The sequence below is a fragment of the Equus asinus genome, unplaced genomic scaffold (assembly GCF_041296235.1).
Source record: "Equus asinus isolate D_3611 breed Donkey unplaced genomic scaffold, EquAss-T2T_v2 contig_590, whole genome shotgun sequence".
In the NCBI taxonomy this organism is placed as follows: Eukaryota; Metazoa; Chordata; class Mammalia; order Perissodactyla; family Equidae; genus Equus; species Equus asinus.
In genome coordinates, this window is record NW_027225283.1 from 58,090 (window position 1) to 82,902 (window position 24,813).

Below are 24,813 nucleotides of genomic sequence, written 5' to 3' on the forward strand. Positions count from 1 at the left end.
CAGATCAGGAAGTTAATCTTAAAGTAGAGGGTTTTTAAATTTTTCTGAAAATGTGGTGAAATATACATAATATAAAATTTATCATCTTAACCATTTTTAAGTGTACAGTTCAGTAGCATGAAGTGCATTCACACTGTTGTGCAACCAATCTCCAGAAGTCTCTTCATCTTGCAAAGCTGAAACTCTATGCCTACTAAACACTAACTCCCCAGGCCCCTCCCCCAGGCCCGGCTACTACCCTTCTACTTTCTGTCTCTATGCATTTGTCTACTCTGCGTAAGGAAGAGGGCATTTTTTTTAACTAAAAGATTTAAACACATTTAATATAGGAGACATACCTCTTCAGGGTTTGGTCTGGCTTGTATTCTTTCTTGCAGAGATGGGGTATCAACGGTTCCTAAATCAAAGGGTGACATTCAGCTTGGTTACTTACTTAGACTGAAAAAGAAATTGGCAACTCAACTTTAAACTTCCTTTCCGTAGGATACAGGTACCAGAGAAATCCTGTCCATAACTTGGAACAGCAATTTCACCTCTTCTGCCTGCCCTTTTATTTCATAGGCTTATAACTTCTTTAACAGCATTTCCATGATTTTTAAAAGCACAGACTACAATTCACTATGACACTAGGCAGGGACTCTGAGTGAAACACCAGCATTTTAGTCGCATTACACTGACATGATACTTTATGGACTGTATGCAGTTTTACAGGTATTATCTCAGTAATCCTCACAACAACCCTGAGGGCTAGGTAATATCACACAATTCTTTACCAGTACAAGGACCCACATTGTCTCAATGATCTCAAAACCATTCTTTGCTGTCACGTTCACTCTGAATCCTCAGGGACAGCTCCATGCTTGTCACAGTCCTTGGTTCTAAATTTTCCTCATTATCTTGCCAGTTTTCATTGGCTTCAAATTCCTATTTTAACATTGTTTCATGTTTTTCATTGAAAAATATAATTTACAATATTTTACTTAAAAAAAGAAAAATAAGAATGACACTAAAATTTTTACAACCCCACTTAGTTCACCTTCCTACAGAGCAAGTTCCCCAGACTTTTTTTGTTAACGTATGTAACCTGTAAATTCTCAGGAAGCCTCTTTCTGACTGACAGTACTCCAGGAGGCCACACGGTCTTCCTACGGTCACGGAAAATGATCTGCAGTCATCCTTCAGGTCCATCTTTAGAGCGGGCTCCTCACAGCACTGCAGATTTGAGGTCTGCTCAGAAATAATTCCTTAAATTTATGACCATTTGCCATTTCTCTGGAGAGGCTGGGAAGCTTCAAAATTTGCACTTTCTGACACTTTTCTGTCTAAGAACCCTTTCTTTAGCTTCTTTCTCCTCTCACATTTTACTCGGAGGGGCGGCACTCTCCCCACTCTGGGATGAAATTGCCTTCGCTACATTGCCTGGTTCATTAGAAACATTTTATACCTTCCATGTCACTGCAGCCAATAGTGCTGATAAAATTTCTGAAACCACATAACAAAGACCCCCTTGTATCCAGTTTCAGACAACATTTTTTTTTTTAAAGATTTTATTTTTTTCCTTTTTCTCCCCAAAGCCCCCCGGTACATAGTTGTATATTCTTCGTTGTGGGTCCTTCTAGTTGTGGTATGTGGGACGCTGCCTCAGCGTGGTCTGATGAGCAGTGCCATGTCTGTGCCCAGGATTCGAACCAACGAAACACTGGGCCGCCTGCAGCGGAGCTCGCGAACTTAACCACTCGGCCACGGGGCCAGCCCCTCAGACAACATTTTGCTTACTTCTCTCATCAACAGCCTCCTTAAAGTCCAAAATTTCACCAGCAGTGTGCTCAAGATGCCTTGAGCTTCTCTAACACTCTCCTCAAAATCCTTACAGCTTCTACAGCTTCCTCCCACTGAGGAAAATGAGCGTCACATCTTACATGTGGCCAGTATGAATGGCCATTAAATGAGAGCTGTGGATCAAGCCTATGCCTTCTGCTTCATTCCACTGTCACCTGACTCTGCTGTGTCCATGGCACAGGCTGACACACCATGCTACTGTCTACCCAAGTCGTGCTGACCAGCTGTGACTCTACAGCCATCAGCACCATCCCACACACACTCATTCCCCATCCTGTTTCCTTCTGGGACTGGGTCAGTGAGTCACAGCTAGTTCCTTGTCCCAGAGAATTTGATAACATATTTTCCAATCTTCTGAAAAGGCTAGCTGCTAAAACAATCACATTTTCCAAATCATTTTGCCATTTATTCCACCGGGTAAATGGTACCAAGAACAGCTAGGCTCAGGTATCACCAGTTTGTATGTTAAAACCAAGTGAAACTGTCTCTTCTGTATCCTCCTGTTTCTTAGTGTTACCGATGTTTACCTTTTTAGTCCAAGAAAAATTATACACAACACCTCCATAAGGGGAATGCTGTAGCTTGAAAGTGACAAGAAATTTTCACATATTGAGGTATATGGGGTAGCTATTTTGGTTTAAAACTGATTTGGCTTGAACTAAAGACACCTGACTTATAGCCTATCAAACATCTGCCTTAACCATTAAAGAGGGCATTATGCATTATCTCAAAGTAAAAGAAGGCACTCTTTGAAGATAAGGATGCACACTTCCCCTCCTGTGCCCACCAGTATCAGAACTCTTTAAAGATAAGTTCCCCTTCCTGACATCAGGGTCATGTTGACCTGCTTGCTAATTTGCAACTGAGTATCTCTCTGAAACTTTGATGAATATGTATCCTGGGTGTGTTTTATGGATGTTCTGTGTTCTAAAAAGGTATAAAACTGTACTGAAAACCATGCCTCTCTGGAACGCTTTCTTCCTTTGTAGAGACTGCCTGATTCAAGTAAAACGCACCTTATCTTTCTTATCTATAAAATGGTTATTGGTTATTCTGTGTCAACAAAAGGTATATAGTCGTCTTCCCTCTTTAATAAATCAGTGGTTTTCAACCTGAGGGGAGACCAGGCTGGATTACATCAGAATCTCCTGTGGGGCTGTCCAGCCTATTCCCCGTCAACTCCCCCCCAGATCCTAGCATACCCTCCAGGTCGTGAAAGGTCCCACAGGGAACTGCAATGCTTCCCCTCCTCAATCCCCACACCAGCTGTGAACTACTGAGAAAAACCTGGATCCTGGATGTTCATTTCATTTCTTTCCAGAGAGGAAGTTAGTAATTCTTCTTAGGTAGCCTATATTCATGTTGGTCAGTGGAACCAGGTGAAAGGGCATATCTAATTAATAGACACACCTACAGATATTAAGAAAATGAGAAGTCATTCCTAAGAAATAGGTTATTGAATGCTTTAGTTTGGACACATTGAATGTCCTTGCTACTAATAAGTTCTGCTTTTCTCCTTTCTTTTATGAGCGGTCAGCACATTTGGGTGAAGAGCCAAACAGTAAATATTCTTGGTGTTAAGAACCATTTGTTTTCAACTCTGCTGTTGTAGGATGAAAGCAGTCATTGCCAATACAAGAAGCAAACTGGGTGTGGATGTGTTCCAATAAAACTATATTTACAAAATAGGCGGTGGGCTGGATTTGGCCTGCAGGCCATAGTTTGCTGACTCACTTTGTATAGCATCAAGGAAGGTATTAATCCCTCCTTTTTATCCCTGGGCCAACCCAGGTGATTTCCACGGCAGAGCCCCTGTGTTCTGGGAGGCTCCTCTTACTTTCTTCCGCTGTCCTGTGAGCATGGGCTACTTTTCATCTTCCCCCCGACACAGTCATCCCTGGTCTGCTTCCAAAACAGTAAGCCCTGGTGACTCATGTCTCTTAACCCAGTGGTTTAGAATTGCCGCCACGTGCATGAGCAGCATGTAAACTGTTTGCCTCAGTGGCTTATTCCTGATGACTTAGGATCTCTCTCCCAACTGACTGTTAGACTGTTACCTTAACAGGATGGGACTCTTTCCCTTTTGAACTTGTCCCAATGACAGGCCACAGTAACAGGTAGTAAACAAGCTTATGGAGATCTCTCTCACAGTGGCAAGTGGGATGTCACAAAGGACAATTTCATAGCCCTGTGGAGCCTAACTCACCTGGACACACACAGTTGCACCTGATCCCCTGCTGGATGAAGTCTGCAGCCACGGACTTTGTGAGGCCAATCACGGCTGCCTTGGTTGTGCTGTAGACACATCTGTTCACAACTCCTGAGGATGAAGAGAAGGTTCGACAAGTGAAGGAATGAAAAACACAGTCTCCTCTAGAAAGGGAACACAAATTAGTGTCCCCAGTAACCAGTGTCATGCTTCCTCTCACCCCACTGTTTTTTAAAAATTGATATCAGGTTTTCTCCCTTAATAGGGTGAGTTTCTGAATTTAGGAAAATAGTATCATTATCGGCACAACTCAACTGAGACTCAGGTGTTGAGATGCTGCACTTAAATGACAAGTGGTTTTAGTTTTTCATCATCAGCTGGGAGAAACCTTAGGCAGATTCCAAAAGAAAATTAGGAGTGACATCGGCATCATGGTGGAGTGAGCTGTTCCCTTTGTCTCTCCCTCTTCGAACTACAACTAAATGGTCATTCATTGATCAGCAGAAGATACCCACACAGCACCTCAGGATGCCTGAGAGACCTGCGCAGCTATACATTTGAAGGGGGATGGACTACCCCTGGAGAGGTGGTGGAGATAGGTGAGTACTCTTCTGGTCCCCCAGCAGACCTGTACACGCATGCAGCTGCTCTCCCAGCTGGAGGCCCATAGTACTGCTGCAGCCCCAAGGGTGGGAGCGTGCCTCGGCGTGACCACAGGAACAGGTGATGGCAGCCCTGAGCCCCCGCACGATCGCTTTCTCGTCTGGTGGGAGAGCCCAGAGCCACTGCAGTCCCAGGGAATGGCTAGGCTCAGACCCAGTGGGGAGGCCCTGCCCACAAAGCACTAATGGCTGGTGTGACCTAGGAGCAGATGGCAGTGGAGCTGTGCACCCAGGCAAACAAATTCCCAGCTGCCTTGAATGCCCATAGTACCACTGCAGCCCCAAGGGGTGGACTGCAACTCAGTGGGACTGTGGGAGCAGGCAGCAGCCCTGAGCTCCTGCATAATCGCTTTCTTGTCTGGTGGGAGAGCCCACAGGGCCTCTGCAGTCCCAACAAGTGGCCCAGGCTCGGACAAGCAGGGCTGACAGGGATCACGGTGGGCTCAGATTACACAGGTGCTGCCCCCTCTCCAGTGGTGGCAGGTGGAATGTATGACCAGATACTATCAGTATGCAAATGCACAAATCCACCCCATTGAATGGTATGAAGTATATTAATACTCCTGACCAGAAGGAAAAAGACAAATACTCAGAAAGCAATCCTGAAGGCACAGAAGTCTACAATCTAAATGACAGAGAATTCAAAATGGCCATCATAAAATACTCAATAAGTTATGAGAACTCAGAAAGACCGTTCAATGAAATCAGGAACAAAATTAATGAACGGAGAGAATTCTTCACAAAAGAGATTGAAACTATAAAGAAAAAAACGATCAGAAATGTTGGAGATGAAAACACAATAAATGAGATAAAGAAAAATTTGGAGACCTTGAATGACAGAGCTGATATTACGGAGGATAAAATTAGCAATTTAGTGAACAGAAATACAGGTATTCCAGAGGGAGAAGAGAAGGAGAATGGAGCACAAAACTTGTTCAAAGAAATAATAGCTGAAAACTTCCCAACCCTGGGGAAAGAGCTGGAATTAGAAGTAAAAGAAGCTAAGAGAACTCCTAATTGCATCAATGTAAAAAGACTTTCTCCAAGGCATGGATTAGTAAAACTGGCAAAACTTAATGGCACGGAAAAAATACTAAGGACAGTAAAGCAGAAGAAAATCACCTACAAAGGAAACCCCACCAGGCTTTAATTGGATTTCTCAGCAGAAACCTTACAGGCTAGGAGAGACTGGAATGATATATTAAAAATTCTGAAAGACAAAAACTCTAAGCCAAGAATACTCTATCCAGCAAACATATCCTTCAGATATCATGGAGAAATAAAATCTTTCCCAGATAAACAAAAGCTCAGGGAGTTCATTGCCACAAGGCCCCCTACAAGATTTGATCAAGAAGGCCTTCATACCTGAAAAGAAGAAGAAAGGGTTTACACAGCCTTCAGCAAGGAGATAAACAGGCAGACAAAATCAGAAAATTGCAACTCTTTATCAGAACAGATTAGCATAACATTAAAGATGAAGGGAAGGAAAATATCAAGAATAAATATAGTCTCATCATTTTAACCACAAACTCACAACACAAAATGGAACAAGTTGTGACAACAATAATGCAGAAGGCGAAGGGGAAAGGGATGGAAACTGCTTAGTCAAAAGAGATAAGAGTCTATCAGAAATGGACTATCTCATCTATGAGATCTTGTACACAAAGTGCAGGTTAACCACTAAAAAAATCACAACTGAGACACAAATGATAAATAAGCAGAAAACTGAGAAAACCATCATAGAGAGCCACCAAACTGAATCATCCGTCTGAAATACACGGGATAAGAAAAAGGGAAATACAGAACAACTGGGAAACAAGTGATAAAATGGCAGCATTAAGCCCTCATATATCAGTAATCACTCTAAATGCAAATGGATTAAATTCCCCAATCAAAAGACATAGAATAGCTGGATGAATTAGAAAACAAGACCCAACAATATGCTGCCTCCAGGAAACACGTCTCAGTTCTAAAGACAAACAAGCTTAGAGTAAAAGGATGGAAGACAATACTCCAAACCAATGGCAAACAAAAGAAAGCAGGTGTTGCCATATTTACAGCAGACAAAGTAGACTTCAAGATAAAAAAGACAATGAGATGGGGCCAGCCTGGTAATGTAGTGGTTAAGTTCACGTGCTCTGATTTGGAGGCCTAGGGTTCATGGGTTCAGATCTTGGGCGTGGACCTACACATTGCCCATCAAGCCATGATATGGTGGCATCCCATATACAAAAGAGGAAGACTGGCATGGACATTAGCTCAGGGCCAATCTTCCTCACCCAAAAAAAAAAAAAAGGCAATGGGAGACAAAGAAGGGCAGTATATAACAACAAAAGGGACACTCCACCAAAAGGATTTAACACATATGTGTATGTAACCCAGGAGCACCAAAGTACATAAAGCACCTATTAACTGACCTAAAAGGAGACATTAACAGCAACACAGTAATAGCAGGTGATGTTAACACCCCACTTTCATCAATGGATAGACCATCCAGAGAGAAGCTCAACAAGGAAATAGTGGAACTAAATGAATTACAGACCAGACAGACTTAATAGATATATATAGAACACTCCACCCAAAAGCCAGCAGAATACACATTCTTCTCAGGTTCACGTGGAACATTCTCAAAGAAGGACCACATGTTGGGAAATAAGGCAAGCCTCAATAAATTTAAGAAGATCGAAATCATATCAAGCATCTTTTCCAACCATAATACTATAAAACTAGAAATCAACTACAAGAAAAAAGCTGGGAAAGAGATAAACATGCAGAGACTAAACAACAACCTACTGAGCAACCAATGGATCATTGAAGAAATTAAAGGAGAAATCAAAAAACAACTGGAGACAAATAAAAATGAAAATACACGATACCAACTCACATGGAATGCAGCAAAAGTGGTCCTGAGAGGGAAATTCATGGCAATATAGGCCCACCTTAACCAATAAGAAAAATCTCAAATAAGCAATCAAATTACGCCTAACAGAATTAGAAAAAGAAGAACAAAAAAGGCCCAAAGTCAGCAAAAGGAGGGAAATAATAAAAATTAGAGCAGAAATAAATGAATTGAAACCAAAAAAACAGTAGACAGGATCAATGAAACTAAGACCTAGTTCTTTGAGAAGAAAAACAAAATTGACAAACCCTTGGCCAGACTCACTAATTTAAAAAAAAGAGAGAAGGCTCAAATAAAATTAGAAGTGAAAGAGGAGAAATTACAATGGATACCACAGAAATACAAAGAATTATAAGAGAATACTATGAAAAACCATATGCCAACAAATTGGACAATCTGGAAGAAATGGATAAATTCTTAGACTCATACAACCTCCCAAACTGAACCAAGAAGAAACAGAGAATCTGAATATACCAATCACAAGTAAAGAGATTGAAACAGTAATCAAAAGTCTTCCAAAAAATAAAAGTCCAGGACCAGATGGCTTCTCTGGAGAATTCTACCAAACACTCAAAGAAGATTTAATACCTATCCTTCTCAAACTATTCCAAAAAATTGAAGATGATGAAATACTTCCTAACACATTTTATGAGGCCAATATCACCCTGATCCCAAAGCCAGACAAAGACAACACAAAGAAGGAAAATTACAGGCCAATATTGCTGATGAACATAGACGAAGAATCCTCAACAAAACATTGGTAAACCAAATACAGCATCACATTAAAAGGATAATACAACATGATCAAGTGGGATTTATTCCAGGGATGCAGGGATGGTTCAACACCTGCAAATCAATCAATATGATACACATTAACAAAATGAGGAATAAAAACCACATGATCATCTCAAGAGATGCAGAGAAAGCATTTAACTAGAGCCAACATCCATTTATGATAAAAACTCTCAATAAAATGGGTAGTGAAGGAAAGTACCTCAACATAATAAAGGCCATATATGACAAACCCACAGCCAACATCATACTCAATGGGGAAAAACTGAAAGACATTCCTCTGAGAACAGGAACGAGACAATGGTGCCCACTCTCACCACTCTTATTCCACGTAGTCCTGGAGGTTTTGGCCAGAGCAATTAGGCAAGAGAAAGAAAGAAAAGGAATCCAAATTGGCAAGGAAGAAGTCAAACTCTTGCTGTTTTCAGATGATATGATTTTATATATATAAAACCCTAAAGAATCCATAGGAAAACTATTAGAAACAAGCAACAACTACAGCAAAGTTGCAGGGTACAAAGTCAGCTTACAAAAGTCAGTTGCATTTCTATACTCTAATAACAAACTAACAGAAAGAGAACTTAAGAATACAATCCCATATACAATCCCAACAAAAAGAATAAAATATCTAGGAATAAATTTAACCAAGGAGGTGAAAGACTTACACAATGAAAACTTTAAGACGTTAAATGAAAGAAATTGATGATGACATAAAGAAATGGAAAGATATTCCAGGCTCATGGACTGGAAGAATAAACATAGTTAAAACTTGCATACTACCTAAAGCAACCTACAGATTCAATGCAATCCCAATCAGAATCCCAATGATGTGGAAATAGAACAAAGAATCCTAAAATTTACATGGGGCAACAAAAGGCCCCGAATAGCCAAAACAATCTTGAGAAAAAAGAATGAAGCTGGACACATCACAATCCCTGACTTCAAAATATACTACAAAGCTGTAGTAATCAAAACAACATGGTACTGGTACAAGAACAAGCACACAGATCAATGGAACAGCACTGAAAGCCCAGAAATAAACCCACACATCTACGGACAGTTAATCTTCGACAAAGGAGGCAAGAACATACAATGGAGAACGGAAAGTCTCTTCAATAAATGGTGCTGGGAAAACTGGACAGAAATATGCAAAAGAATGAAGTTAGACCATTATCTTTTGCCACACACAAAAATTAACTCAAAACAGATTAAAGACTTGAAGCTAAGATGTGAAACCATAAAACTCCCAGAAGAAAATATAAGCAGTACACTCTTGGATATCAGTCTTAGCAGTATCTTTTCGAATACCATTTTTACTTGGACAAGGGAAACAAAAGAAAAAAATAAACAAATGGGACTTCATTGGACTAAAGAGCTTCTGCAAGGCAAAGGAAACCAGGAACAAAACAAAAAGACAACCCACCAACTGAGAGAAAATATTTGCAAATCATAAATCCAACAAGGTGTTAATTTCCAAAATAGACAAAGAACTCATACATCTCAACAACAAACAAGCTGATCCAAAAATGGGCAGAGGACACGAACAGACATTTTTCCAAAGAAGATATATAGATGGCCAACAGGCACATGAAAAGATGTTCAACATCACTAATTATTAGGGAAATGCAAATCAAAAATACAATGAGATATCACCTTTTACCTGTTAAAATGGCTATAATTACCAAGAGAAAAACCAAAAAATGTTGCAGAGGATGTGGAGAAAAGGGAAGCCTCATCCACTGCTGGTGGGAATGCAAACTGGTGTAGCCACCATGGAAAACAGTATGGAGATTCCTCAGAAAGTTAAAAATAGAAATAACCATACCACCCACCTATTCCACTACTGAGTATTTATCCAAAGATCATGAAAACATGAATGTGTAAAGATATATGCACCCCTATGTTCACTGCAGCATTATTCACAATAGCCAAGATGTGGAAGCAACCCAAGAGTCCACCGACTGATGAATGGATAAAGATGTGGTATATATACAACGGAATACTACTCAGCCATAAAAAAGACAAAATTGTCCCATTCACCACAACATGGATGGACCTGGAGGGTAATATGCTAAGCAAAATAGGCCAGATAGAGAAAGACAAACACCATATGATTTCACTCATATGTGGAAGAAAAACTAACACATGGACAAAGAAAACAGTTTAGTGGTTACCAGGGGGAAGGGGGTTAGGGTGTGGGCACAAGGGGTGAAGAGGCACCATTTATAAGGTGCACAGAGTTCATTGACCTCCCCACCTTCCAAGGATACTGGGCCTGGGCCCTACACAAAGGAATGTGTCTGGGCTCAGGGCCACTTCGGCCCTGACTCTAAGGCACAAGTTACAAAGAATGAGTCCTGTGTCATGTTCCTTGTCTGGGCTGGCCACCCTGACGGGCACCTGACAGGACTTTAGAAACATCCTATCCATGGGAACGAAAAAGATAGAAGCACCCCATCTGTGGGAACAAGAAGAAATAACTCAAAATATCCAAATGTCTAAAACCCTGAGTCAGAACCCAGAGAAACCTTAGGGTAAAAGGGAGTCACAGGCATAGAACAATTGGGAGTCTCACTGAGGAAAGGACACCTTGCCTCAGACCCGGACAATCGGCACTCCCACCCGCCGTACAAACTATTGGGACTTCCCCAGCTGATTGTGGTGTGGATGTTGTAAGTACCGATTTGTTGTTCTCCCTTATGCCCACTCCTTGTTCTGTTTCCCTTTATCCAAAACCTTTGATTGCTGAAACAACCAAATAGCCTTGGCGGTGCCTGTCATTCCTTGCCCTTTGCGGCTGCGGGCAACATATGGTGACTGAAAAATAATAATGCACAACTGAAACTTCACAGTGTTATAAACTATTATGACCTCAATAAAATAAAAAAGATAAAAAAAGAAAACTGGCGCAGTGGTTAAGTTTGCACGTTCTGCTTTGGCAGCCTGGGGTTCGCCGGTTTGGATCCCGGGTGTGGACACAGCACCGCTTATCAAGCCATGCTGTGGCAGGTGTCCCACATATAAAGTAGAGGAAGATGGACATGGATGTTAGCTCAGGGCCAGCTTTCCTCAGCAAAAAGAGGAGGATTGGCGGCAGATGTTAGCTGAGGGCTAATCTTCCTCAAAAAAAAAAAAAGAAAGAAAAGAAAAGAAAATTAGGGTAAAGCAAAGCAAAACAAAAGTCCAAGAAGCTTAGGCATTTCTTTGCATTTCTCTCTCATGCAGGCTTAATGTGTGTATCCTCGCAAAGAGAAGGAATGTTCTCTCAGCAGTGGCTATTTCTTTTTTTGTTTTTTTTTTGTAACAGAGCTTTGTATGAAGTGCTGTGACAATACGGGAAGTAACTCTGCCTGTGGGCTTGGGGGGGTGCTTCACAAAGACAGTTGATCTGGGCCCTAAACGAGAAGTCAAGTTGAAGGGCCAGGATTGCAGTGCAAGATGGAGATAAGGGCACAGTCTGGCACACATGGATTTTCAAGTTTAAAATGAAATAGCTGGGGCCAGCCTGGTGGCTCAGTGGTTAAGTGCGCGTGTTCCGCTTTAGTGGAACTATCACATGGTGGAAGACGTGTGTTTGCCTGAGCCTCTCCCCACTCCCCGTTTTGGACTGTGAACTCTCTGGGGGCAGGGGCACACAGTAGGTGTTCAATACATTTTTGATTAATCAAATGAATAAATGTTTCCTTCTCCCACTTTGATCTCCACTGCCATATCCATTAGAAGAACTAAACGGGAGAGCACAAAAAACAAACTTTCATTTAATGTCACTGGATCACATGTAAGATGAAAGGACTGGTAGACAAGGAACTTAATACTAATTTTAAAAGAGCAGTTTTGAAGTTATGGGTAAGTTTTATCATATCTGCTATGCTTGTTTCCAAAACCCTTAGCTTGTGAAGATTATGAGTATGTTCATCACAACCCCCAGAGGAAAACAGACTTACCTTTGATGCTGGAAGCCACAGAGGACATGTTGATAATATTGCCAGATTTGTGAGCATCTGCCAAAATAAAACAAATAATAAAAAAAAAATGCCACTCTGCAGGCTAAAAATACTACCTCTTTAAAAGATCTGCATTTACTCTGGGTTTGCAGAACCATCTTATTAGCTGTTAACATGAAGTACTATTAAGCAGTCTTAACAACCTCCTCATCACTGCTGGGAACTGATGGCAGAGTACACTCTCACTGGCAAGAACATCTCCCAGGGGGACTACCACCTTCCCTGTCACAAGAGTATCAGCAAGACCGAGGATGAACTCTAAGCCAGTGCAAATGAATGTTCATATTTACTGTGTTCCTGATGTTAGAAAACTCTTACTCCAGTGAACACATTATTTGATGAATACCTACAGTGGCTGGGTATTGTGTAGGTCCAGGAGATTCAAAGATAAGTGACACAGTCCCTGCCTATGGAGAGCTGCCAGTCTGACTGGGTGGCTGACATAATCAGCATCCAGAGACAGCATGGGCCTTCACAGAGAACAGGTGGTGGGTGGTAGGAAGGGGCCAATCCACTGTTGGACACTCAGAGGAGGGCTCCTAGGAGGAAATATGTGGGTCGATTTTTGAAAACTAGAGTATTAGTGTAACCGTGGGCCCTCCAGGACCAGTTCAACTGACCCCGTCTTACCAACAGAGTAATAAGAGTGGGTTTTCAGGAACTGAGAGTCCCCCCTTGTCCAGTTCAGGCCAGGTAAGACCACCATTCCATCAAGTGGGCCTGCGCAAATGCCTGTTAAGTAATCTTTTTGACATCAAAGGGCTGAAAACTCCACCCTCAGATCATGCCAACATCACCATTCTGTGAATATGCGTCCTATGAAGAGCCATGGAGCTGACTGCACTTGCACAGATCATCACTCACCTCATTTCTCACCTCCAAGTATCCGTCTCCACCCTTCAGACCACCCTGCCCTTCATCCCATAAATTTTGCCCCAAGTCCTTGATCAGGGAGACAGATCTGAGAGAATACGCCTCCTGTCTCTTTGCAGATCAAGCTAGCAATAAAGCTTTTTTCTTTCCCCAAATCTGATGCTGTAATTAATTGTTTTTTTTCTACGTGCATTGGGTAGGAGAACCCCATTTTTGTGGAGTAACAGTCAGAAAAACAAAAGAGAAGTGTGTTTTAAGGAATGAGAACCATAGGTATAAAGGTTCTATTATGGAACTGGGGGGAAGGGATGGGTCTGGCTGGAAGGCAGGCCCTGGGAGGAAAGAGGCCTTAGAGGCCAACAGGGACTAAATTTAGGAATTTGGGATTTCCCCTGAAGATAAGGCAGGCCTTAGTGCAGAGGAGGAGCGGTATGTCTAGATCCGGGGATTACAGGTTCCTCTGGCAGCCTATGCTGGAGACGACTGGAAGCTGCAGTAGTGGTTCGGGAAAGGAGTGGTAAAAGCAGACACAGCAGGCAGAGCTCAGTCCATGGCCACATGCACTGATGGCAGCCTCCTGTCAAGGGCAGTGTTTCCTAAAAATACGTCCTGCAGGATTTCCCCACTCAATTGTGAACTTTGAGAGAGGAGGGTCTGGGGCTGTGTTGTCCTCCTAGACAAGGGGCACAGTAGGCGGTCAATACGTTTTGATGAATTAAGATCTCCTGAGGTGCTAGTTTAAAGTGCAGATTACTGGGCCCTGCCCCAGACCTAAAAGAATATATAATGAAACAGGCTGCTATGACTTAAAAAATGTTTTGTTTTCAATGAACTTACACTTTATTAATTATAACACATACGTATGTTTTCAAGATAATATTATGTACATGCAAGGGCATGGGTACTCATAAACGTTTTGGAGGAAGAAGCAAGAGGTTGAGAGAATGGGCCTAATGGGCACTAACTTTTCATGGAAGTCAGAGGCTGGGAGGATGACTATAGAGAACAAGGGGAGATGGTGGCCACGAGAGAGTGGGGAAGAGTTCAAATAACTGCCAGGAGGAAAAGGGAGAATATCAACTAGAGAACAGAGGAAGGAAAACCAGGATATACTCTATCATGAAAATCAAGTGAAGTTTCTAAAAGAGCAGAGTCTTGAGAGGCAGTGTAAAGGGTCTAGAGAAAAAAGTCACTTCCGTTGGGGTGAGTTTCTCCAGTAGCTTTCAGACAGAGGCAGGAATGGAGACGGTGAATGATCGAATGGATCAGGGATGAGGCTGCCAAGATTATACATCTCTTTATGGTCATCTTCCTACTTTCCGTTTTGATACTTAGCTACCAATCATACTAAAAGCAGAGAGTCTGAAACCAGCCTATGGCATGGTGCTGGAGACAGCGAAGGACACCGGGAGAGGCTGAGGTGACCCACCAAGTCAAGGAAGATGGAGGGGAGAATATATTTAACTCAACTTGTGTGTCTATAAAATAAAGAGAATCATAATGAAATGGGGTCCTCATAAAAAACACTAGGAAAATTAGTAGAGTAGAATGGTGTTGAAAACTAAGCCTTAAAATTATTCTTTCTTATCCATTTTAGCAAATAACCCATTTTACTTTATTGTTCCAGTTTTATTGAAATATAATTAACATACATAATCCATTTTTAATACATACAGCCCAACTTAATATATAAAAATGGGCTATTAAGTGAGTTCAGTCTCCAATCTTCTGAAATGCAATAATCTCTCAGGCAAACTAGAATTTCACGCCTAGAGATGCTACTGCTGCCCCAACACTGGTACCATACATTCGGCTGGGCCTGTCTGCTGATTCTCCAGCCCAAAGTCCTTGCCTCCCTCCATGCTGCCTTCCTACCCCCAGCTCAGAACCTGCTGTCCCATGTGATGCTCCCTCTGCCTGCCAAGCAGCAGCCCTCTGTGGCCCATAAAGTGGAGTGTCTGTACATAGTAAGGCCACATAGGACTGATCTTCCAGAAGCTCAGGCAGGGCTACAAAGGTCTCTAAAGATCTCCTCTAGCTGTATCTAGTCAGTCCCACTCTGACTCAGCTCTTCTGTCCCCATCAACCAGAACTCAGCTCCTAAACTTGGCAGACCTTGGCTCCTTGGGTCTTCAGTGATTCCATGCCTGACCCCAACCTGGACTGATAACCTAGATTCACTTACTCATTCAACCAACATTTGCTAAGCACTTCCGTGTGCTAGGGACTCTTCTACAATACAGCAAAGGAGGAAAAATCCCCAAACATCCAAGCCCTCCCCAGATCCTTGCCGTAATGGATCTTCTTTTCTAGTGGACCTTGGATTCTGCACTGACCTCTTACAGAATCTTCAATTTGTCCTCTGCCTTTTGACCGATCTTTCAGTCTTGGAATGTCTATCCATGAACAGAAATTTCCTACAAGTGTTCCTATATTTTGACCACCTGACCTTGCAGATCTGCTTGGACTCCAAATCCTGGCTTCCTCTGGAAAGTTCTAACTGGGTATATGTGTGTCATGGTTAACGAACACAAGAGGATCCTAGACAATTACTGCTGGAAGGGATTGTGTAATCTATCACCCTCATTTTAAACAGAAGAAACATGGGGCTGGCCCTGCGGTTGAGTGGTTAAGTTTGCGTACTCCGCTTCGGTGGCCCAGGCTTTTGCTGGTTTGAATCCTGGGTGTGGACATGGCACTGCTCATCAAGTCACACTGAGGTGGCATCCCACATGCCACAACTAGAAGGACCCACAACTAAAAGTACACAACTATGTACCAGGGGGCTTTGAGGAGAAAAAGTAAAAATAAAATCTTAGAAAAAAAAAAGTAAATAAATAAATAGAAGAAACAGATGCTGAGAGAGCCTAAGTACCATCTCCTAGGGCACCTGGCGAATTAGGGGCAGAGCTCAGGCTGTGCCGAAGGTTTTTTGACACCAGAGTCTGACCTTGGGGTCAGGTTGGTTAGGGTCACCTTAACAAGTGGCACTGACTCCTTTTGATTCCCCATCCCACTGGTTAATATTTTGGGGGATTTTTTTCTTTTCGTTTTTTACAAACGAGTGTCATTGTTTCATATGGATTATTGTTAAGGTGCTTTAAATCACAGGCAAACTCACTAATTTGCAAGTTATTGTTCGATATTTTAAAAGTTAACACTTACAAGTGTAAATTTCAGCTCCACTGTGCCTCACACCTACGTTCCTCACTGATACTCGTGAAGCACTGCAGACACGAACAAGCTCATTTTACAAATGAGTCTCACACGTCTCACCAGCTGTGACGGACGCTCTCCCCTTTTACCACAGCCTCTGCTTCTCCCCAAATCCTGTGTTAAGGACCAGCCTTCAAAAAATGCATCCAAGTTCCAAATAACAGATTTTCATCACCTCCAGATAGGTAAAAAAGGCAATTTATATTTTTAAAAAATTTGCTAGTTCAACAATCTGTGGGCCCACCCAAAGATCCCTTCTAGGCACTAAACAAATAGATTAAAAACAAATTCCTTTGTTACTAAGTCAATTTCTCTAACTTTCCTTTTAGCATTCATCTGCATCCTTCTTGACGTTAGGTTGAATGTTCAGAGCAAAGTATCAGTCCTGCTGCGCCATTAAAAAGCTCTTCTCCTGTCCCGCACAGGGCAGCATTCAGTACTCCAGTCATCTCATCCAGCAGGGATGGATGGAAAGAATGGCTCTTCTGCATTTCACTAGGATTTAATTTACAACCTTGAACTGAGCTGGTTCTGTACTCAGTCAACCCGTCCATTGTCTGAGCCCGTGCTGTCTGCTACTGCTGGCTTACAAGCTCATTTGAAGTCAACATTTTTCATATTTACACCTGTCTCCCCTAGAGCACCTGGTGTGGTGCTTTGTATCAAAAGGTACTTAAAGCTTATTTGTATAACAAAATGAAAAACATTGATGAGCTGTGTGAAGGCTGGAGAATTCAAGGGTGGCAGACTCAGGAGGAATACTCTCTCTTCAGCACATGCTGTCTCTCACCTCTCTGGAACTTCAGTGGCTCAGCTAAAGACAGGAGAGTAAGGAGGGTACTCAAGGTACAGAAAAGCAGTGGGGTACATCCATCCTGAGAGCGTGTGCCTAATCTTAGCTCTAACCACTTGCTAGTTATGTGATTTGGGCAAGTTACTTAACCTCCTAGTTTCTTTCTCTGTACAGTGAATGGGACAAAGTAGTACCTACCTCATCGGATTGTTCTGGTCCCACAGGCCTCCTGCTGTCCCTCTCCCTGGAAGCTTCTCCCCAAACACCTGAATGGTTAGCTCCGTTGCTCCATTCAGCCTCTATGAAAATCTCACCTTATCAGTGAGGCCCTCTGGGACCTCTCTAATAACTGAGCTTTTTTTCTCTTCATAGTACTTATAACTACCTCACATGTTATATGTTTATTTGATTACATATTATCCTGTCTCACCTCTCCAAAATGGAAGTTCCCTGACAGAAGGGACTTTGTTTAGTTCTCTGATTTGTCTTCTGCACCTAGAATGGAGCCTGGCATGTAGAAAGTGCTTAATAAATATTCTTTGAATGGATGAACTGGAAGGTCAGACGAATTAATTTATACTAAATGCCTTGGTATTTATGTTCACTACATGTTAGTCATTACGTTAACTACCATTACTCTTCAGCACATGTGAGGATTCTTTCTGGATGCCCAGGATGGAGACCTGGAGACTAACGTGGTGGTCATCCTGGTGGTGGTCACCTTACTTTAGGAAGAAAGGCCTTGATCATCAGGTACATGCTGCGGACGTTAAGATTCATTGAGAAGTCCCAGTCTTTCTCCTCACAGTCCAGGATGGTTCCATGATGAACAAAACTGGAAGAGTAATTAAACAATGGGGAAAAATTATCATTAAAAACGATTTCTATTCCACTTCCTTTTCATTTTTATTTTCATTTATTGACTTAGACCATTGTCCCTTCCCTAACCAAGACTTTTAACAATTCAAACATAGTATCACTTGGTACATTAGGTAAGTAAGTGTCTCAACAACTTAAGGTAAAAAATTCATTATTTGAAAACAAGATCCTTCTTTTAAAAGAAGGCGGCAAGTGTCTGGAGCCCCCAAACATAAGAAGCTCTATACCAAATGCACAGGAAATATCAACGCCATTACAAACAACTGAGGACACTTGCCCCAGTGGACTCTGATTTCAAGAGCAGCAGTGCCCTCAGGTGGCAAGAACTTATCATTCTCAAGGGAAATCAAAGTTGCAGGGAAAACAAGTATCTCACCATCTCAGGGCAGCAAAGTAATATCGCTACTGTACAGTTCTGACATACTGAGTAAACAAAGCAGAACAAAAGAAAACCCTCAAAATAGCCTTTGCTATTTTCCAAGTCACATTTCCTCAAGGAAGCTTTATAACAATGGGGTCCTAATTGATTTCACTGTCCCCTGGACCAAGATTATGTAATTACTTATAAAATATTGTCAGTTGTGATTCCCATGTACCACTGTACTTCCAGTTCAATCAAATGACAGCAAGAACCACATGCTATATTTCTATATCCCTTACTTTGCTGAAAATTTAATAGATGCTCAAAAAATAATTTTGCTAGTTGATTTTTTCATGGTTCTGAATATATTCTTCTATGAAAGATGAGCAGATTATTTATAAAATAGATAATCATAAATTGTTGCTTTAATTTCCATACATTGTAACACATGATAAACTATGAATAGACAGACTTTTTTCATACTGAAACATGATTAGGAAGAATCATAAAAATACATAAGAAGGCTCTAGGATTTTTCTATCAATGCCACAGTATAAACGTTAACACCACACAAGAAAAGTGGAACATCAGACTCTATCTACTTAGTCCTGCGTAAGCCTCAACTGTCCTCATCTCTACTGTCATGCCTGAAAAGGGAGAGTGAGCACAAGCACTAGCTGCTCCACATGGGGCTGCTCCAGCTCCAGTCTCTCATCCTTCAAGCATGGTTCAGCAAGTTTGGTACTACTCTATCAAGTTCAATTAAGCCATTCTCTTTGTGCTGTATATAAAGCAACAGAGTGAAACTTCTTTTGCTGGGATTAATTGTCCTAATAAGAAATGCTGCGCTTGGGAGGTAGAAAGAACTTGCCAGAATGTTGTGCCAACAAATGGGGAACATTCGCATTTCAATAAACTGAGTACTCAGTTTTTGGCAGATATACTTTGCCTTAAAGACACTCCTGGAAAACAGTTTTTAATTTTATTTTATAAGTCTTAGTGGAACATCAGTGACAAGTCCACTGGTGTGAGCCTGTCCCCAGCCTTAGGTAGATCAACAGCGTTGGATTGGTAGCAGTTGTCTTGAGTATCCTTAAGTGCCTTTAGGCCCCAAGCACATGTCAACTTCTATGGCTGTTTTACTTGCTGAATCTTACTTGTAACAAAAATTCTGTCCAAAATCCAGCTTTATTTCCTAAGGAATATATTAGGGTTCACAAAGAATAATTTGGCCATATTATCAAATTTCTTTTAATAAAAGACATAGAAAACTTTCTGTGAGGAGAATGAAATTAAAAAGTTATGAATTACCCAGCAACATTAAAGAGAATGTCAACTCTCTCAATTTCATTGGCAAACTCATCAATTTGTTTTTTTTTTTGTGACATCCAGGACTCGAGTCTGAATACCTGAAACATAAAACAAGGGAAACTATTTACTTATACCCATAAAAAATGTTTAGTCTTGTAGATGTAGCTGCTTTGAAGTACAAAGATTACAGTATCTGTCCATTTTGCCTTCATAGGATTGTTGACCATTGGTAGGGTCTTAAGAATCTTAAGAATCTCATTAATAAAAATCTTAAAATCCTCCCCATCCTGAACTCCCAATAACACACCTCTCTTTCCCTCCCTTTCTCTTCACTCTCTAAATTGAATACTAAAGGCCTTTTCTGAGAAAAGACTTTACAGTGAAGTATGATCTATATTAGATGCTTCTCAGTGAGCCAGCAGTAATAACAGAGCGCAGGCTTGCTCTTTCCCCAGAGGTGAGTCACTGCCCCAGGAACACTGAATCCTATCTGAGTGAGGGGTAGGGAAGGGCAGGGCAGTGAGACAGGAGACTGTTTCCATTTGTGCACTTTACCTTCATGTCAATTCCATTATTTATTGGAAACAACTTTGTCAGTCAAGGGTATAATCACTTATTTCTGCACTAAATTGCAAGGAGAAGAAATGAGGGGCCAGGAGAAGGGATGAAACACTTGAAAGCTAGACATGAGAGATCCAGCATTGGATCTCAGAGACACACTGTAATAGTTAGTAAAAAACCCCAAACATTCTCTAATAAAAGAAAGTCACTATTTTAATGTTTTTAAAAAAAATATGGTTTATTATTCTTTTATAGATATAGAAAGAAAAGATTATAAACATAGAAAAGGAGAGAAAGGGGAGAAAGTTTTGGGAGGACTTTCTTCCCTTAGTACTTTTTCAGTACAACAGCGTTTTTCTGACTTGGAGTTAAAATTCCCTATTATTAAAATTAAATAATTTTCCAATAATAAATAAACAATCCAATAATTAAAATAGCATAGTCTAATTCCGTTCATGAATTCAATGTGCTAATTTGCATTTGATTATATAACCTGTTCTATTTTGCTGGAAGAATTAACTTTCAAATGAGCTGTCTGTTCTGATTTCTTTCAGAGGAACTCTAGTTGAAGTCCTTTGATGCTGGAGTTGAGTTCAGTGTGGTGCAGTAAGGGGTGATACACAGCGAAATAATTTGCATGATCTCTTAGGGTTTCTGATCATATGTGGCTTTAGGGCTGAGCTGTCTCCAATATGGTAGCCACCAGGCACATGTGGCTACTAAGCACTTGAAATGCAGCTAGTCAGAACTGAAATGCGCTGTAAGTGTACAACACACGTGAATTTAAAAGATTTAGTATGAAAAAAGAATGTAAAATATTCCATAAATTTTTTTTATATTGAGTATGTTAAAATGGTATTTTAGATATATTTAGTTAAATAAAATACATTACTAAAATTAATTTTCATCTGTTTCTTTTTACTTTTTAAATGTAGCCACAGGAAATTTAAATCACACACGTGGTTCACATCATTTTCCTACTGGACAGCACTGTGCTGAGTAGGGCACAGAAGTGAAAGTTGTCATTAAAAGTTAACGCAACAACTGTTAAATTTCACATACAACTTTGTAATTAGGTACTGAATCCTTCAACATGCTGGATAAAAAAAATTTTAAGTATACAACTTTTATATATTTAAGTATACAGATTTTTGTCTGTAGGTTCACAGAATATAGATTTGATATCAAAGAATCAGGCTCTAAGAAGAAGGCCGGTGGAGCTGACCAGCCAAGTAATTTTCTTTCAGCAGACGAGTACTGTTTTTTATAATACCTTATGGACTCTGAATCCCAAGTTCAAGCTGCTGAGTTGCTTACCCGGGTACTTTTCCAGTTCTTGAAGTTTGGACTCATTGATATCTGTGGCTATGACTTGGGCACCTTCTCTTGCAAAAGCCTGGAAGACAACACACAAATGAATCCTTTGTTTACTTGGTTAAGCTGCTCTCATGAATAGAAAATCCTTTAGCCTTTTCTCCCTTTATCTTATTTTCATTGTTTTCCTTATACATGGGTGGAATTTCAAACTATCTAGTCTCGCTTCGCCCTTCCCTTTGTTATTTTTATCATTAATTAGTACAACATGACATACATTGTGCTTGTCATCTGACTTTGTCCCTTTTAGTAACATCAAATACAATAGTGTTTTTAAAAAACTAGGATTCTGTTATTAACACCTCTCAAAATACTACTATTCTGTGATTTGATAGCCTTTATTCCATTTCTGAGGTGACTAAACCCCAAATAATGAGAAAAATGGGTTATTTCAACACTTTTCCTCCTAAGAGTATACTAGTGTTTTCACAAATATCAAACTATATCCTACCGTTACAGTTAAGCTGCATTATTAGCTCAGGTGAGGAATATAATGTGCAAGAAGCTGCTATAAATTACAAGGTAAAGGTAACGGTAACCTGATAGTCTTAGAACTCTGGAGTCCTATGTCTGAACTGACATGATTTCAGAGGGCTATGCACTCCTTTAGGCCCCCTGTAATAAATTTATTACAGTGCAGAGAAACTGAGGCAAAGAAATAAGTTCTCAGAGTCAAAAGTTATGAGATGTCACATAATAAATATGTGAGGTAAGCCTTGCTTCATCCGCCTGGGATCAGGAGTAGCAACTTTTATTTTTGTAACTTAAGACAACAGAAGCACAAAAGCCAATAAAAAAAAGTAGAGCAGAATTAAACAGCCATGGGATCTGTCCACGTGATTCAACACCTCCAAAGGCAGGAAGCAAACAGAGATAGTAACTTACTATGGCAGTGGCCCGGCCGATCCCCTGAGCAGCAGCTGTCAGGACGATGACCTTCCCATCAAGTCGACCCATAACGGAACCTGCGGTTTAATCTACAGACACGTGTATTTAATGGCATGCACTGTAGACATGGTCCTATGCAGTAACATCTAGAATGAATGGTTCAATGTACTCCTTTAAGAACCTGAAGATGGCACCTCAGCACAAATATTCCCACCATGAGAATTCTCCAAGAGCGCCCACTCTAGATACCTAGCTTTGTACATCAAAACCATTTGGCACAGCCCACTCAACTGATACTCAGTAAGAGACAGACATTGGACTTGACCCACCTTTCGGTTTTTTGAGAACCCAATGCTGATCCAGAAGGGGTGGAGTCCTCCCCTGCCCATCCTCCCCGCTGTGCCCGCACGCACTGCTATGCCACTGGGCATGTCCTTCCTGCTTTCTGTCCTGTAAACTTCCGTTGGGTTTGCACCATCAATCATTTCTAGTTTGTTTATTTATATTCTTATTTTTGCAGGGGAAGATTCGCCCTAAGCTAACATTGAACCAGGAGGCTGAAGTGGAGTGCACCAAACTTTAACCACTAAGCCATCAGGGCTGACTCTCATCTGTGGTTTTTCCTTGTCCCTTGGAAAGATTTCACCATCGGCCTCAGAAAGTCACTGAACAAAAGAACCGGAAAATCAAATCATGTCCAATACCCCCATTTTACAGATGAGGAAACTGATGTGGCCTGGTCCAGGTGAGAGAGACAGACGAAACGCAGGCCTCCCCATAACGCTGCCGATCCTCTTCTCAAGCTTAAGCCGGCGGGAGTTAACGCTTTAACAGCCACAGTCAGTCACTTCTGACAGGCAGGACTGAGACACTGTGACCGGGGGAAAGGTGGCATGCATCAGGTCTGACCAGTGCCGACTGCAGGGCGCGCGGAACGGCTAGTGCTGAGGTCGGGGTGGCGAGGAGTCAAACGATGATCAAATGAGGTGGTCTTCAAGGAGCCAGGCTCTCTCCCCCATCCTGCTGTTCTCAACGTGTGCCTCTGACCTCGCGCCAAGTCACAACATGGCTGCTATGTCCCAAGGCACCATATCCGCATCCGCGCCAAAAAACACCAAGGGAAGGAGCAAAAGCCAAAGGTCTTTCTACCCAAGAAGGAAGGCCTGCTCAGAACCCCGGCCCACGTTTCACCCGCCAGCCCTAGCAGCCGCGGGGGCCGGCATGTGGGGGCGCCGTCTTCCCCCCTCAGGATGGGAAAGGCAGGGAAACGAGCTGGGAGGGCGTTGAGCGAACGCACTCAAGCAGCACGCGCGCACACACACCGCGCCCGAGAAGGCGCAGGCGGCTTCTCCGGCCTGGGCCCCTAAGCCCTTTCCTCCCGAGCCCCACTCCGTGCTCCTCAGCCAGGCGCGGCTCCGCCCGCCGGGGGCGCTCACGCGGGCAGGCGTCAGGCAAGCGGGGGCGGGGGGCGTCAGGCAGGCGGGGGCGGGCGCGCCAGGGGGGCGGGGCGGGGGGGCGTCAGGCAGGCGGGGGCGGGCGCGCCCGGGGGGGGGGGCGGGGCGGGGTGGGGGTGGGGGGGCGTCGGGCAGGCGGGGGCGGGGGCGGGCGCGCCGGGGGGCGTCAGGCAGGCGGGGGCGGGCGCGCCGGGGGAGGCGGGGCGCGGGGCGAAGGCCCGAGGTGTGGCCCGGTCTCGCGCGCTCCTTCCCGCGTCCCAGCCGGCGTCGCACCCGGGCCTCCCACCAGCCGGCCCAGCGGGCCTCGTGTCGCCCGGACCCCTGCCGTCCAGCCCTCGGCCGCCCGGGGCCCGCGGCGTCCACGCGCGGACAGGAGGCGGGCGTTCCAGGGGGTGCCCCGCCGTCCCCGCCCCTGCCCGGGCGCTCGCTCCCTCTGCTCCCAGCGCTGCCCCGAGCTGCCGGCGCCCGACTCCGGGACCAGCTCGCCGCTGCCGGAGGCGCTCCGACCGCGGCCGCCCTCGCCAGCCACCAAGAAGCCCAGCCACTCTGAGGCAACGAAATTTTCACTGGTTTTCCCCCTTCTTACACGAGAGGTTCATACTCACTTTAAACTTGGGGAGAGTTGAGATATTTTCAATATGTACTTTAGGAATGAGAGACTCCAGGAACCTTTACCCACCCCCAGTCCTGAGCGTGCG

General features: G+C 42.7%; 1 pseudogene; it reads right to left on the reverse strand.

The window, feature by feature from the left end:
* Window positions 1–24,082, reverse strand: part of LOC139044103 (dehydrogenase/reductase SDR family member 6-like) — a 28,304-nt pseudogene extending 4,222 nt beyond the window's left edge.
* Window positions 24,083–24,813: the final 731 nt, after the last annotated feature.